The following is a 17,890-nucleotide window of genomic DNA, read 5'->3' on the forward strand; positions in this document are numbered from 1 at the left end:
AGATTTAATTGTTTTGCAAATAGAACATTTTCTTAATAACGACTCATTATTCGGAGATGTTTGTTCATGATCAATCTGACAATCTTTATTCTCCATTTATTAGGAAGATATTATTTCATAATAAATGGCTCATAATACCAAAAGGGAACAATCTGACAAAGTCTGGCAAAGCCAACCTAGAGGCAAAGCCGAAGTCAGCTCAGGGCGAACCCAATCAGCTAAACAAAAGATAAACATAATAATTAAAAAAGATTACACGTTAACAGAGTCTAGTATTCCATCAGTTAAGAATTTAAATAATATGCGATCAAGACAATTAGCACTAAACTTTTTAGGGCAAAAAGGTGACACTACTTCTAAAAATATTACCTTAAAAGAGTTTGCTAAACAGAAGAAAATTGGTGAAAATACTATTAGGAATCAAATAAAATGTCTCACTGGTGAAACATTACTTAAACATAACAAAAAATCAAAAAGCATAGAACAATATAACAAAAAACAAAAACAAATTAAATCAAAACACAAGACAAACACATCTCAATCAGATTACAAAGCCTAAAAGGGAGTAGTGCTCAACATGCTGCTGGAAGTACTGGCAGGGCAAACCCAGAGGCAAAGCCGAAGAAGAATTTGATACAATATTTGATAAGACTATGAATTCCTTGATTCTGTCAACGTCTTTGACTAGTGCTTCGCATGCTCATGAGCCATAGGCGAATTCCTTATCTAATAAATAATGGCACTAATTGATGCTGCAGACAAAAATCAGATAAAAATTATACAAAATAGAATAAAAAGACTGCATTGAGTTTAATAATTTATCTGTTGGCAATAAAGTTAAAGCATCTAATCAACTGTATATGGAAAACAGAATTTTAAAAGAATTAGGAAATGCTGCGGTTGAAACAATAGAAAAGATGGACGAAGAAATTGAGTATTAAGATAATAAAATTAATGTATTGGAACAAGAATTAAAAGAGGTAAATAGTTATAATGAAGAAAAAATAAACGCATTACTGAACAAAAATCCTGTTATTAGATATAACAATAAAGAACGAGCAAAAAGACGTTTACCAAATACTCTTTCTCTAGTTAATAAATGAATACAGAAAATTCGGACAAAGTCCTCATGAGCACAGCGAATTTATTAATCAAGGCGAACTTAAAGATTGTTGAATTACAAAAAGAAAAGAAAAAAATTATATTTATTCTTATTTGTGTTATTTCAATAATTCTTATAATAATGTTAGTTGCTGTTCTGCTTCGTATATGCCCTCTTGAATGTTTTCACCATTAAGATCAGAAACAAAGTAAATCCAAACATTATATACACGTTTTTCTACAATTGTAAATATTGCTTCAGTCCAGTTCGTTTTTAATTTGTTACGATATATATCAACCATATTAGACAATCTAATTCTATCACCAACTTCAAATTTTGGTTTTTGATTTGTTAGTATATCCATGTATATGGTTTCTAATAACTGCCTTTCATTTTCTTTATTTACATCTTTTGGTTTCATTTTAATTTCGTATCCCACCTCCACCCGGCGGCACGGCAATTTTGCCGGAGTACATACACTATTGCGGATAACTATCAAGTAATAGTGCAGTGCCTATCAACATAATTACCGGCGTCTCGCCTCCACATTTTGACTTTTTTGTGTTTTATGTTCTGTGTCAATGTTAAGGAATTTCAACCACCAATGTGTTCTCTAAGTCCAAAATTTTTAAATTTTTAAAAAGAGATTGCGGTACTATTCCTGTTGCTGAAATTATAAATGGTAAAATCAAAATTTTTTCTAAACACTAAAGATTTCTCATAGCAACGGAGAGTTATAAATATTTATTAATTTTTGTATTATATGTCTGTGTTATATTGTGTGAATTTGGAACAGCTATATCTAAAAGATATGCTTGCTTTTGTTGTTTATTTAAAATAATAATGTCTGGTCTGTTATGCTGAATATGAATGTCAGTTAAAACTGTACGATCAAAATATAATTTGTAATTGTCATTTTCCAAACAACTTTCTGGTTTATAAATATAATGTGGTTGTGTATCCTTTGTTACCCGTGGGCTGTTTGGGTGGTCCAAAACCACCCCCGCTCGTTCTTTTGTCGCGTTTGGTCCCAACTTTCTAAAAATAGTTGACGCCGGCCGGAAACGGCACGGCCACTGGCCACTTCTCTACCTGATCTAAGAGGAGAAAGTTGTTTTTTTCCGTGCTCCTCTACTTCTGCACAAAGGGCCTGACGGTCCGAGTAAACCGGCTGGATTGCGAAACGGCTATCTTCTTCGACGGGGTGCATTTGCTACTCCAGCGTTAAAACGGCATCAGTCAACAAATCTCGACACCGGCCCCGAAGATGGACTCGACAGTTCGACCGCTCCAGGGGACCGGTGGTAACACCTTTAATAAGTTGAATTTAACTGCTAAATTCATGTGTATAATTTTTGCGAATATATAATGACGTTTTCTATATTCGCTTTGAGCCAAAACGGTACAAGAAGAAATGATGTGTTCAATGGTTTCCCCTTCAGTTCCGCAAATTCTACATTTATCAATGATCGATTCTAAACCGCATATGTGTTTTTTATAATTTCTTGTATTTATAACACGATCTTGTATTGCAAATATAAAACCCTCAGTCTCAGGATGAATATTTGATTTTTTAAGCCATGCATGAGAAGCTTGAATATTAATTTCTATTATAAAACAAAAATGTTATGTAATTATGTTATTAATATAATGTTCTTGTCTTTTCATTTCTGGTTGTTCTAGTTCTTTAAAATATCTCCCATGTAAAGACTTTTGTTTTATATTTGCTATAGTGTCAGGTATATTTGGCTCAACAATATCTGAAATTATATTATCACTTAAATTTAAAGGTGTGTAACCTTTATCCGCTGAAACCAAAGCATTAAAAACAGTGTTATCACGAGCTCTATTGAGAAAATAATTTTTTAGTGAAGCAATTTGATTGTGTTGTAGAATTTCTAGATTTGATAAGAATTGTTTGTTATTTCCTAAAGTACGGTTGAACCTCTCAACAAAGAAAGCCTTGTTTTTTGTTCCTGTACTATAAAGATTGATATTGTGTTTATTTAAAACAATCCTCATATCCTTATTATAAAACTCTTTTCCTTTATCAGCATGTAAATTTTTTGGGGGATTGTGTTTATCTTTAATCGCTTGTTGTATGATTTTTAAAAATGCTTAGATACTTCTAATCCTGATTTGGTTTTTAAAGGTTCTACCCACACAAATTTAGAAAAGGTGTCTTCAGCAACTAGAATATAGATAAATCCCTTGTTAATCTTTTTAAATTTATTAAAATCATTCGTTTTTGACTTTAAGCCTGCGGAGCAATAGTCCCTTTTAAGGACGCTTTTTGTTCTTAAAGTATAGCTTGGATCTTCTGATTTTCCTTTTGGTCTATAAAAAATATAAATATCTATTTGCCAAATATCATCAATACCTCTGTGTTGAAAGCGACGTGTTGGATATTTTTTCCTAGCGGGTTTAAACAATTCAAAAATTAAATATCTTCAGGTGATTTAGAAATATTATTTTTCATTGATTGACAATTTCTGCAAGTTGATATTCTTCTACAGCGTTTATATTTTACAATAAATTCTGGTTCTCCAGTGGATTTAGTTTTCGTTTTGCATATTTTACAATAATCCATTTGGTTGGCAATAAACTGAATTTGTCAGACTTTGTCATGAGGACTTCGCCTTTGGCTCTGGGCTGATTTCATCAGACTTTGTTCGAATTTAAACAAATTTTAAGAATGTTTTCATATGTTTTTTCATTTCCTCATAAGATAATTTTGTTAATAAAATAATAGTAATTTTTCGTAAAATTTCAACTTCTTCATCTTCTGTCAGATTAAGTTCAATTTCTTCACCATTTACTGTACAACAAACAGTAGAGATACCATTTTCATTTAAATTGATTACTATATTGCTTTCCATTTATATATGTTTATTTTTGTAAATAATTAAATTCGGGCGAAGCCCTCATGAGCGTCCACAAAGTGGACTAGTGCGTAGCATGCGAAGCGAATTATACAGAAAACTTAACTAGCTAAATAAAGCTAAATATATGTACTTCAAGTTCATTACCAATGACTTTTCTCGTGGCAGGAGTATTTTTAACGATATTTAATAAAATAAGAGAGGCAAACAAATTTTTTTCACTTCTTGGAAAAAATACCCAATTTTTGAGGAGCTGTATCTCGAAAACTGCTGGATGCACAAAGTTCGCTGAGGCCTCAAACTATAGTGAATTTAATCTAGTTTAAAAAAGTTCACATCAACTTTTTCTGTGAGACGCATATCTTAGGAGATATTGGGCAAAAACTGAAAATAGTGCCAAATTTTGCTGTTCTTTGGCTACCACGCAGCGCGCACAAACAAGTCTTTCGAAGTTGCAAATTTGGTTTTTTACTCTTGGCTGAGGTTCAAACAACATATTAAAAAAATCAGAACTACATGACCTTATGCAAGGTCGAATGTTTATACTCGTATTGACTGGACTAATTCCCGTTGCTGAAATTGTAAAATGGTAAAATCGAAAATTTTTTCTAAACACCAAAGATTTCTCATAGCAACGGAGAGTTCTAAATATTTATTAATCTTTGTGTTAAATGTCTGTGTTATATTCAGGGTTATTACGGTGACTCTTGGATATTGTTTATTAACGGATAAACAGAAAATAACTAAGAAAATTCGGAAGTCTGTTTATGGTGGCATATTGGTTATCTGTCCTTGATTCGTTATGTTGGAAGTTTTCAGATTATTGGAAAATAACCAATTTTACGTGTTTTGGGTATTACTGTGACAAAACAGGTTACGACATCCAATGTTTGATATTGGAAAATTTAAGAACGATCTGGGGTGGTCTTATTACTGTTGGATATTGGTTATTTCGTATTGTAGGTATACCTAAAAGTGAAAATGGATGTAAATTTGTTATGTCTGACTTGGTCTAACGTAAAACATGAAAAGTTTTGACATTTTGCTGGTTTTGGTAACATCAAAATTGACAATAAGAAGGATGAATGTAGGTGTAGAAAACTTGATGTAGATACTAGATTTTTTGCACTCGACTGTAATTGTCGTTTCTTGGCACAGACTATGCCTTTTTATTTCATCCAGGGGGAGCAACTAATAGTAGTTTATTTGACGAGTTTGAGGGTAAATTGGATTTTTTTGGCACTCGTGGACCTTTAAAACGCTCGCTTCACTCGCATTTTAAACTGGCCCACTCGTGCCAAAAAAACCCAATTGATACACGAACGAGTTGAATACAACGTTTTTTTGTTCGACGAGCCCCTTAAAGGCTCCAAATCGCTTAAAATCTTTAAAATTAGCTTGACGTTTCGTTTTGACAAGTGGTGACATTTATCAAAATCCGTTCACACAGGAGAAAATTCTCATTCTCATTTAAATGACGTCAAATGTTAGACAAATGGTTAACGAAAAAGATAAAATAAAACTTCTGAAAACATGAGTGGAAGCTTCAGTTATCCTAAGTTGTAACCACGATGATGAGACATTTTGCCGAAACTCCAACAAACAAAGTTATGTGTAGTAAATCTATTTACCATTTTCGTCCCTCTCGTTTGAAAAATGAGATTCTATTTTCATAAATAAGTACGGCATTCTTCAATAAAAACATTTTTTAAATAAAATGAGGCAAATGTCACTATTGACAAGTGACAGTTTATTAAGTTAAGCTGCATGTTTTCAGAAATTTTGCTTTTCAGAGCCGCCCTGTTTTTTCTGATCAAATTGTATTTTTTGGAAGACTTTTTTATTCTAGCATGACATTGACATGTCATTCATGTCAAATAAAATCGTAAATCCCTAAAAATATTGCCTGATTCTTTAGGTTGGAGACACTGGAGAAGGCAACTTCGTATCGTGTTTCTATCCAACATCTGAAATTTACCAAGGTCACTTAAGCGTTACCAATGTGGACACCATAATAGGGAATATTTTAATTATTGAAATATTTCAATATCCAATGTTGCTTTCCTTTCAATATTGGTAAATAACCAATGGTCACCATAATAAGCCTGATTGTGTGAATTTGGAACAGCTATATCTAAAATTAATATTATAATATTCTTTTTCATCGGCTTTAATAAAATGAATATGTAAAGAACCCAACGAATCCATTTATTTATTTAACACAAATAAATAATGCAAACCGCATTCGTTTATCGCTAAACTGCGTTAGCGCAGAAGTCTAAGCGTCGCGCTCTGAACATGTAATTCTCGCCGAAGTAGGCGAGTAGAGTGGACTATTGTCAAATATCGTTCTGCTAATTTCTTGTTTTCGAGTTGTTTAAGGTCGTGGAAAGAGTGGAAAAGTTGCAGAGAAGGAGACCTCACGCTGGTGAGGAAGACGGTGAGGAAGGGATGGACAGAAAGGTGAAGAAAACCATGAGTTCAAATGAGGAAGTAAATGCGACAATTCCGATAACTGTCACGAGAAATGTCAAGAGAAATGACCAAACTTCAAATTCAAATTTATCGTCCAGCGTCTCGACCCAAAACAAGTATGACCCTCTGTCAGACCACGAGGATACTGACCTCGTGGACTGCCAGATGGAGGAACATGTTGAGGAAGAGGAGCCCCTGGCTCAAGAAAAAAAAAAGGAGAAGCCGGCGCCAATAATCCTGCACGGCAATTTCGGAGCTAAAAGACTCCTAGAATTTTGTAAAAGCAGCGCCAAGAACCAGGTACTTTTAAAATTTACGCGGAATAATACGATCGTCCTCACCGAGAACCTCGAGGACTTCAAGATCCTACGAGACGCATTAAAGGACAGCAAGACCGCCGATTGGCATACTTATACGTTGAGGAATGAAAAAACACATGCGTTTGTTGCCTAAGGGCTCGAGAACCATCCGGATCCGGAAGATCTAAAGAAGGACTTACTATCTAAAGGTGTACCGGTGGTAAACGTGTATAAGATGAAGAACACGAACTCCTCACTGTATGTAGTCATCACGGACAGCAAAACTAGCCTCAGCGACATCCAAGCAAAGGTAAGGACGGTGGAATATGTGGTTGTAAGGTGGCAGAGGCTCATAAATACAAAACAAATTGTCCAATGCCATAAATGTCAAGTCTGGGGACACTCTGCCAGCAATTGCTATTTCAGCGTCAAATGCCTGAAGTGCGCACAGAATCATCTGACTAGAGACTGCGCACTGAAGAAGGGTGTCGCTGAGGATCAAAAAAAGTTGAAGTGCGCCAACTGTGGCCAGGGACATCTAGCGAGCAGCCAACTTTGCGAGGCCTACTTGACAAGACGGACCTACGTGGAGCAGATAAAAGCTGCGGCGGTGGACAGAAGGGTCCCGGTAATGAAGAAATATGTCCCGGCGCCAGTAATTAAACGAAGTAATAGATATTAAAAATTTAATAAAAATTTATCGGGAGTTAACTTCAAAATTAAAACATTATGGCGATTCGTTTGAACAGATAGAAATAATAATGGAATTTTCCGAAAAACTCGCAATATAATTCACTCCAAAGGAGAAATACGTAAAGCTGATGACCTGGAATGCAAATGGCATTCTAGGTAAATTAGGAGAACTCAAAGTATTCCTCAAAATGCATGACGTGGACATAATGTTAATAACTGAAACAAAGTTACTAAAAACAGACAAAATAAACATAGATTCATACAACATACTCCGCAAGGAGAGAAACACAGACACTAGGGGTGGCGGTGTAGCGATTTTGGTGAAGCGCGGCATCCCATATATTAAAGCCCAGGTGGCTGCAAATGAAATAGAGTGCACGGCCATAAAGCTATCCAACAACATCGTGATAGCTGTTGTCTACAACCGGCCGTGCAACAAATATAAAATTGAAAGCATTCGCAAAATTTATAATACACACAATAACATAATAATTGGAGGGGACCTTAATTCAAAACATATTGATTGGGGAAATAATTCGAATAACACAAACGGTATAACACTACACAATTTAATTAATAGTTCCAACATCAACATACATCACCTGTCCTCACACACACATTATCCAAGTAACAACTCAGATCCTTCAACAATTGACTTTTTCCTACTAAAAAATATAACAAATTACACAATTGCACATACACTACACGAACTGCCATCTGATCATTACCCTGAAGAAATGCACATTGAATTGCTGTCTACTTTATCTTTGTAAATTATTGGCCACTTTATCTTTTTGAATTATTGTCAACTTTATCTTTTTGAATTATTGTCAACTTTATCTTTTGATGTATTGGATGTCTTCACCCTATCTCTTGTGTAAAATAATCGTAATATTTAAGCTATGAGTTCGAACTCTGAACTATTTGAACTTTGATCTCATGAGAACCAGGCAAAGACCCTTTTTTTAGTTGTAGATTGTTACGTTTTGTTTTTAATGCTCGAACATTGCGAAAAAAATCGATCAAACATTTGCAAAGTCGACCAACTTCCTGTTGGTCTAGTAGGGCGGTCCGGTAGGTGGTTTCAATGCCCTAAACGACTTAGAGGTGGACGCTCTAAGCCAGAGCCTTAAGTCCATGTTCCTTCGTGCCGTTTTGTCGTGATCCTTTTTTTTTCTCCATTTTGTGCCGTGCTGTTGCAAGCGAGGGAGTGGGCAATCCCATTGCTAGGCTTTTAGTGCCCATTCGTCCAACTTTCAACTTTCTTTTCATTTGGAGACGTAGTCCCTTCCGTTCAATTTGGAGGTTATCTCCGAAATCGCCTGAAGATATCAAGTCGGTATCGATTTCGCCGGAAATCGCTCTCCTACCGTAAACATGATGGGCCGAAGCCCATGTCAATCCATCAGGAGTGTCGTTCACTCGAATTACTTCAATCTTACCATCATCTGGTCAAAAGTAAACAAACCAAAACACCTGAGTGACACTTAAATGACATAATCGGTAGTACCGACCTTGACGTATCTCTTCCTCGCGCGCGAAATTCGAATTAGAGCAATTACGAACGAGTCCTTCGATTTTGGCTGATAACCACCCCTTCCTTGGGTGATTCGAAAAAGAATTCACTTCCGTCGGCGATTCGTGTGCAACCTGTTGTTGGTGGTGAAAATAGTGGCGACTGCTCGTTTTCGAAAAATACCTGATCACCAGGGATCCATCGCTCACTATTTGAATTAATTTTGTCCTTTTCGGCTGGGAATCGACCCTGCTGTTTCGATATCGAGGCAAAATTTCCTTCGGGGATTAAACATCACCATCACGAGTTCATCGTCGACGCGTGGCGAATCCATTGAAACATCTTGTACCTTGTTACCCTATCGAAGGTAAAAACCTATCTGAATTCCTCATTCGTTTAGCCTGGTACTAATGTACGATCGTACGTGTACATTAAGGTGCCTTTGGAGGGCTAGACTTTGGAGGACTAAATCCTGAGAGGCCACATTTCGGGCGACCCGATCAAAATCCTCGTGTTCGCCTTCGCAACCCGGAGTTTCTCCGTTCCATCGCACGCAAGCCGTCCTAGACCGTCGCTGTGATACCGGACTGGAGCTGACCTCCCGGAACCTCGACACCGGAGCCATCTCGTCAGATAAGTCCCAAAACTAGCGCCCGACCGTCACCTACGCTCAAAATCGACTTATCGTCTACGACTCGCTCGTTTCGGACCTATTAACTCTTCGTGACCTTGAATACTTAATTTTTTTGGTGTATCAAGTTACCTTGAGTATTTCACTCATAACTCTTACCTACTCGAAAACTCATTACGTTCGTCAAATTCAGCAAATTGTTGTTATTAACCAAATTGTAAAACGGAAGTCGTAGCTACTACTTAAGTTAATTTTCACTTGTAAATTTGTTTCAAGTTGAAAATTGCTCATACGTTCGTAAACTGAATTCTACTTTTTTTTTTATTATTATCTGTACATACATTTAATCTGCTTGATTCAATATAAAGAGAATCAAAACTTTCAGTTTTGTTTTGTTTCCCGACTTTCTAAAACTGGTGGCGCCTTCACCAAACGGATCAACCGAGAGGAACCTCCCCGTCTCCACTGCAGCCGGCCGGGGCGGTCGAACAGAGAAATTGTTTCGTAACAAGATTACTGTTTAAGATTGGTATATAAACCCCTAACTCGCGAGAGCGGGGAGAACACATGTTGCCGTAGTCGATGACTGTTACTCTGTCGCTCATCGGTCCAACTTTGTAATCCTTATTTTAATAAACTAGTGTTAGTAAGTGAAGTCAGTGTCTTCATTTTTGAAATCCTACGTTGTTCGTCGAGGAGTACAACATTTTCTGGTGGCAGCGGTGGGATCGGTTAAAGAAAATCGATTTGAAAATCATTGAAGACCCTGGTGGCAAGGAAGAAAAAGAAGCCTTCTACCAAGAACTACACTTCAGCGACCCACACTCCCGGGAGAAAATGATCCAGTTAACAGCAGTTACGAAAAGGATGAAAACAGGACCCATCTTTTTCCTGTAAGAAGTTTTTATTTTTGTAAATCTTGAAAATTTTTGGAACTTTTGCACGTCGGAAATCAATCGTGAAAATAATGAGTATTCAAAGCGACATGGATGAAATTCAAACCAGCGTCGACGAAACACAAATGACATTCGCGGATGCATTGCGATTCATTCCTGAATACGACGGACAGCCTTGTAACTTATACTTGTTTTTCAATAAATGTGAATTATCGTTAGGTAGAGTTAAGACAAGCATTAAACCGATTTTATTACAAGCCATTGTCGCGAAATTATCAAGTAGGGCCTTAGATGTTGTTAAATATCGAGATATCAAAGAATGGGGAGAATTAAAATTCATGCTAGAGGAAAGTTTTGGCAATAAGAAAATAATTTCATTCTTGCAATTACAATTGAATTCATGCAAACAAAATAGAGACGAAGACGTTCGATCTTATAGTTTGAGGTTAGAAGAACTTCAGTATAAATTAATTAGTGCAATAAATAAATCGGAAACAGATTGCAAAACAATAGCAGACTCCATTAAATCGTTATCTCTTACTATCTTTTTGGAAGGTCTAAATGAGTCCATTAAAAATATAGTCAAATCGCGAAAAAACGATTCCCTAGCCGAAACTGTTCAAAATGCAATCGAGGAAGAAAGAACGACATCGTTCAAAACGAGTACGCGAAATTTAAATTTTTCATCTAATTTTGATAAATCTTGTCACTTTTGCGGTAAAAAAGGACACATTTCCAGGGATTGTCGTAATAGAAATAGGAGTTTCTCTCAGTCGAGTTCAAATAATAGTAACAATAATCACAGTAGTAATTGCGTCCCACCTTTGCAGACTTCTAGAAATATTTTAATTTGTAATTATTGTAAAAAACCTGGACATCATATAAACGATTGTTTTAAACGGAAAAATAATATGAACAGGCAGCGAACACTCAGTCGAATCAAAATAACGCGACAAATATAAAATCCAGAGCTATGTATTTTAAAAATCTGAACGACGACCACTTAGAAATTAATTCCAGTTCTTTTGAGAGATCTTGTCATTTTCTCGTCGATTCAGGCGCTGATTTAAATATTATAAAAATAAATGTGGTAGAAGATGAAACAATTATTATTGAGAATAAAGTAACTTTAATGGGTATTGGTGTCACCCCTGTTGAAACATTAGGGTATATTGAAGTTCTTGTCGATGATCGTCCTGAAAAAATTGTATTTCACGTGGTTGCGCCTTCATTTCCAATCCCGCGGGACGGCATTGTAGGTAAACAGTTTCTTAAAGAAAACGATCTAAACATAAATTTGAAACGACAAGTAATTTTTGATAGCGAAAACTTAGATTCAATCATTCATGATAAAGAAAGTAAGAGAGAACCGGAAATCATCATCCAGCCGTTTGTTTTACCGCCCAGGTGTGAAAAAATATGCGAAGTCGAAAATGACCGACCTGATGGAGATTATGTGATAAATTCTTCAAAATTTGATAATTCTGTTTAAATGGCCAGCGCGATAATCAAAGTAAATAACAATAAATCATGTGTTGCGTTTTTAAACCCGAATGAGTTCGAAATAAAAGTCGATGAGGTATCTGTACACGTCGAGTCGTTGAATCAATTTAATTGTTTTCATTTTAACGAATCCGGAAATTCTTCAAATAATAATACTTCAAATATATTTGAGAGAGAACAAAAGATCGTAGAAAATTTGCGTCTGGAACATTTCAATTCGGAAGAACAAAAACAGATAACTGATATGCTTAGAATATTCAGATCTATTTACTTTTAAATCGGAACCTTTGAGTGAGACAAACAGTATCAGTCACACCATTCCAATGGCTCCAACGCAAACACCAATTAAATTAAAGCTTTACTGACTTCCACACGCTCAACAAAGTGAAATCAACCAACAAGTAAGGACAATGCTTGAACAAGGTGTAATTGAACCTAGCACCAGCTCGTGAAATTCCCCTTTGTTAATCATACCGAAAAAATCAAATGCATCAGGAGAAAAGAAATATAGAATTGTCGTGGATTTTAGGAAAGTGAATGATGCAACTTTAGGCGATGCTTATGCTTTACCCAATATAACTGATATATTGGATCAATTAGGTAGAAGTCGTTATTTTACAGTCTTAGATCTCGCATCTGGATTTTACCAGATCCCATGGATCCTAAAGACGCGGAAAAAACTGCCTTCGGCACACCTTTTGGACATTACCAGTATAGACGGTTACCCATGGGTTTAAAAGGAGCTCCCGCTTGTTTCCAAAGACTAATGGATCGTGTTTTAATCGGTATTCAAGGTATTAAATGTTTTGTTTATTTAGACGACATTGTCATTTATGCTGATAATCTGGATCACCACAAAGTTAAATTACGGGATGTTTTTGGTAGACTCCGTCAACATAATTTAAAATTACAACCAGATAAATGCGAATTTGTGAGGAAAGAAGTCAGTTATTTAGGTCATTTGGTTACTGATAAGTGATAAGGGTATTCGACCAGATCCTGCTAAAGTAAAATCCGTTTACGAATTTCCCACACCTAAAACTCCTAAACAAGTCAAAATGTTTTTGGGATTAGCCGGTTATTATCGACGTTTTATCCCGAAATTCAGTTTAATCGCGAAACCTTTAAATCAATTGTTAAGAAAAGACGTACCTTTCACTTGGACTCCCGCGGAGCTTTTGAAAAATTAAGGCCCGTTCTAAGTAACGATATCATTTTGGAGTATCCCGATTTTTCCAAAACGTTCCGGCTTACTACGGATGCATCTGGTGACGCAATCGGTTCCATTCTTTCACAAAATACTATGGCAGGTGACAAACCTATTGCTTACGCGAACCTTAAATAAAGCGGAATTGAATTACAGTACTACCGAGAAGGAACTCTTAGCGATTGTCTGGTCTGCACAACACTTTCGACCATACCTGTATGGGAGAGAGTTTGAAATCATAACAGATCATAAGCCCCTTGTTTGGTTGTTTAACGTTAAAGACCCAGGATCTCGATTAATGCGATGGAGGTTAAAGTTGGAAGAGTATCAGTATAAAATAATTCATAAGCCAGGTAAATTAAATTGCAATGCTGACGCCCTCAGCAGAATGTAACCGATAATAAGCAGCGACTCCAATATATTTTTGATTTAATTCCGGAATCAGTAATCGTTCAAGTTATTAGTCAAGATAATGTTCACACGCCGCTATCGGTTCAGATAAAACAAAAATATCCTGAAGTCGAATTCTTGTTAAATGAATCATTGAAACAGAATCCCGATGAGTTAATTCATTTTCTGGAGAACGAGAATTTTAAATTTATTTTTGTGAGAATCGCCCTCAAATGTCACATGATTTATATTGACAAACCACAACTCCGAATTATTTGAATAGCAACCAATCACAATTTAATTAAGCGGAAATTTTCCCTAGGGAAAATTTCCGATATAATTGCCCTAGGGAAAAATTTTTTCGGGCGATTCTCTTCCGAATATACCTCGGGACAGATATATATCGCCAGAAATTTTTTCTTGCAGTCCAACACTCGTGTTTGTCGCTCAAAATTACCCTCGGGCTGAAGCCCTCGTGTAATTTTCTTGCGACAGACACTCGTCTGTCAGGACTGCTCGAAAAAATTTCCGGCAATATATCTGTCCCTTGGTATATTATATATGATAATCAAGCAAAACACACGCGAAGATTTGGATAATGAAAAAACGTCAGAAATTGTAACCAAATTAAATCAATTTTGTATCAGGAATAAATTTTACCGTCTTAGATTTTCAAAACCCACCATACTAACAGATCCTCAGTGGCAAAGTTTTAAAATAATGATTAAAGGTACTTTCAGAAGTCGTTTGTTTAAATTAGAATTTTTTGAAAGGGATGCTGAGTTTAATCAGGAAGAAAAATTTGCGATCATCAAGGAACACCACGGCTCGTTAATTGATGGACATCGAGGTGTTAAACAAACATTCGCCGAATTCGCGATAATTTTAATTGGGTTAATATAAAATCTGATGTTAAACATTTTATAAAAACTTGCGAAGTGTGTCAAAAAAATAAAACTCGCAATAGCACGGTAAAACAACCAATGGTTATAACTTCTACATCGAGCGAACCGTTTGAAAAAATCGGTGCACTCGAACTGCGGTCAGCGGTCAGAAGCCCAATAATCCGACACCTGAATTGCGGTCAAAGAATTTTAACTTACCTGGTCGTCTCTAATCTTATCTCGAACTGCGGTCAAGAAAATTTTACTTATTAGGCATTCACGATCTTTTTGGGACTGAGTTGGCTATGACCATCTAGTGTTTTTGTTGGCATTATTTTGGTGATAACTAAATTCCCTAAAGGAAATTGACACTTTGTGTGTTAGGTTATTTACAGTTTAAGGTTATATTTTTTGAATAGATACGTTGTTGCCGGATCTCTTAAATCTGGTAGTCAAATGTTCCATCAACAAAGAATATTTATTGATTACAGATAAATTGCTTGTTACATTCACAAGAAAATACCGTATGAGCAACAATTACTGTTTGAGTTGGCAATAAATTCTGGTGACTTTTGGTGACTTTTATGTCATGTTCCAAAGAGAAAACCATTTTATTAATAAAAGAATACAAAAACCAAAACGTTTAAATTTGAAATGTATGCCAACTGTCAATAACATCAATAAAACAAACCGAAATAGGTACAATTCACAGTCTTAAAAATTTCATGCAAAATGTTTGGCTTTATACAATCAGGATACCTGAAAATGTAGTTGTGAATTGTAGAAATGAAACCATCCCATTTAATGTTCAGTTAAAAGGAAGTGGATTATTCAAAATACATTCATCTTGTAAAGCTTTTACTAGTCAATCGGTATTGGAACCACGTGAATCGTCATTCTCGACTGTTCACGTGAATTATCTACCTCCTCTTGATTTAAATTTTGACATTTGTTTAAATAAAAGTAGTATTAAGAATAATACAGATTTTTCCATCTACGTTCCTGCATTGTATAACGTTCACGATTATCATCATTTATATTTAGCAAGTAAAAGTCTTAAGGAAGTAGCATCTTATAGATCAAACCGAAAAAGAATCGTTAAATTCCTCAACTTTTTCACATTATTCTTTAATGTTTTATACCGGGTGTCCACTCTCAAAGTCGAACATAGGCAATTAACACTGTGCATTCAGTTTATAGATATGCCATTATTTCGATACATCAATTTAATTAAAGAATTAAATTATAATATTAAAGTAATTGACAGTTTAAGCAGTTTTCATTATAAATTCTTTGAAAAAATTACAATGCAGTTTCTACCTTAGTTAATAATAAATCTAAATAATTTGCTGAATTTAAATTTCTTTTTATTTCAAATGTTATTAAAAATCCCAGCCCAGGTATGAATTTTTTGAGGGTACGGAGTTCTAGTAGGAGTATTTACTCAAGGGTTTTCTTGAGCCCAATATCGCGTGTTTTGAACATTTGGTTCGTTATTTAGCGTAAAAGTAGATTCGTCTGTGAAGCAAATTGTCGACAGAAAGCGACGATCATTAGCACGCTCCTGTATTTCATAACAGGTTTCACTCTTACTGTCTTCTTCAACAGTAAAAATCTGTTGATGACACTGTGTCTTGTGGGGATGATATTTGTACTTCCTGAGGATATTCAGTATCCGCGATTTACATAAACTTACTTCAAGAGAAATTTATCTTAATCTGTATGGAGTAACTATTAATTTTTCCGTAAATAATTTTGACAGTAATTTACCAAAATTCGCTGACTTAACCCAACAAATAACTAAATTTTTTGACAAATGCTGTCCAATTTGAAAATCATGGCATGTCATATTTAAAAATCGCCAAGTTTTATTAGTATTTTAAAATAAAAATAGCACCAGGGTGGCTCGGTGGCCGCATGGCTGTCGGAGAAAGTACTCCGAGGTCGCGGTCCCGATGCTAGTGGGTTCGAATCCCACCGAAGGGGGATGATTTTTTCAAAGGAAGGAACCTCCGCCCGGCCATGGATGTGTGTGTATGTCTATCAGGGGCTGACGGTAGGGTGGTGGAAGGAAGAATCAACACTCTTTCGGCCACCACCGCGAGGTCAGCACGGGTTCGAGTCCCGTCGGGAAGGGTGCCCATGGGTGTATAAATGTTGTTGTGTATGTCTGTGAATGTGAGGTGGAATGGGCGTGGGTGGCCGGGGAAAGTGCCCCGGAGCCCCGTCGCATCACCGATAGGCAAAGGAACAAGGAAAATGAATTGGAAAAAAAAACGGCCGACCGAAAGGTACCGTAAAAGCCGTATGGCAAAAAACGGGAATGGCAATTTAAAAAAAAAAAAAAAAAAATAGCACCTTTAATCTTATTATGAGTATCATTTCAAGCGCAATAATTTTATCTTTCTAGTGATACCATTACCTTACCTGTAAGTTCAATTGGCGAGCAGGAATCAGCAAAAACGTTCAATACAATGTTAATTGCCTATGTTCGAGTTTGAGAATGCACAGACTGTATATTAATCCTAATAGTTATCGTAGGTGTTATTTATAAATGTACTCATTGCTATTATAAAAAGTGTAAATCAGGGATCCATGAAAGTAAAATTAATAATAGAAATTCGATTGTCAATAACATCATTACAAACTGCTGCAGGAAAAGGCCTCGAAAATTCCCTTCGCAGATCCAGATGCAAGGACTTAGCAGAGACCTATCGACCGAGCTGACATCTGACGACGATGATGATGTCCATAAAACAACAACTACCACTTCAACCGGAGCCACAACATCACGTCTCGAACAACAGAAAGAATTCACCCCTAAATATAAATATTATCAATTCAATTTTGTAATGACGAACCAGAGTTACTAAATTTAGTAACTTTTGTCTTGTGAACACATCTTTTTACCGCGAATTTAAGCTTTTCTGTTCCGTCAAAACTGGTCCGAATCAAAGTACCTATAGTGAAATTAAATTTGTATAATTATTTTGAAAAAAAAGCAAAGTTGCCCTAAACAAATACGAAAAGGCAGTTGAACGTAACAATGAAATAATTTTGCATTTTGCTACTCATCCTTGTCGTCCGAATCGGAATCTTCAACCAACAATAATTGGGGATATGTCATGGATGCTAAAGTTTCCCATAAGCCTTGTTCTTGTCCTTCATTTAAAATTTTGTACATACTTCTGGGACTGAAGCCTGTACAGCACTTAGGGAAAGTTTAATTTTAGATTAGGATTTACCGAAAAAACATCCGCACTGCTTCTACAATTTTGTACTTTACGTATTAGGTTTCCATTATCTCCATGAGTAATTTCTTTTATTTTGTTGAAAGCCTTTAAAATGTACTGGTTCGTCTGCTTGCTTATTGATGCTTTACTCCGTTTTGGAAATTCATTCATTTTGGCAG

Source organism: Tenebrio molitor, chromosome 4 (assembly GCF_963966145.1).
Source record: "Tenebrio molitor chromosome 4, icTenMoli1.1, whole genome shotgun sequence".
Classification (NCBI taxonomy): Eukaryota; Metazoa; Arthropoda; class Insecta; order Coleoptera; family Tenebrionidae; genus Tenebrio; species Tenebrio molitor.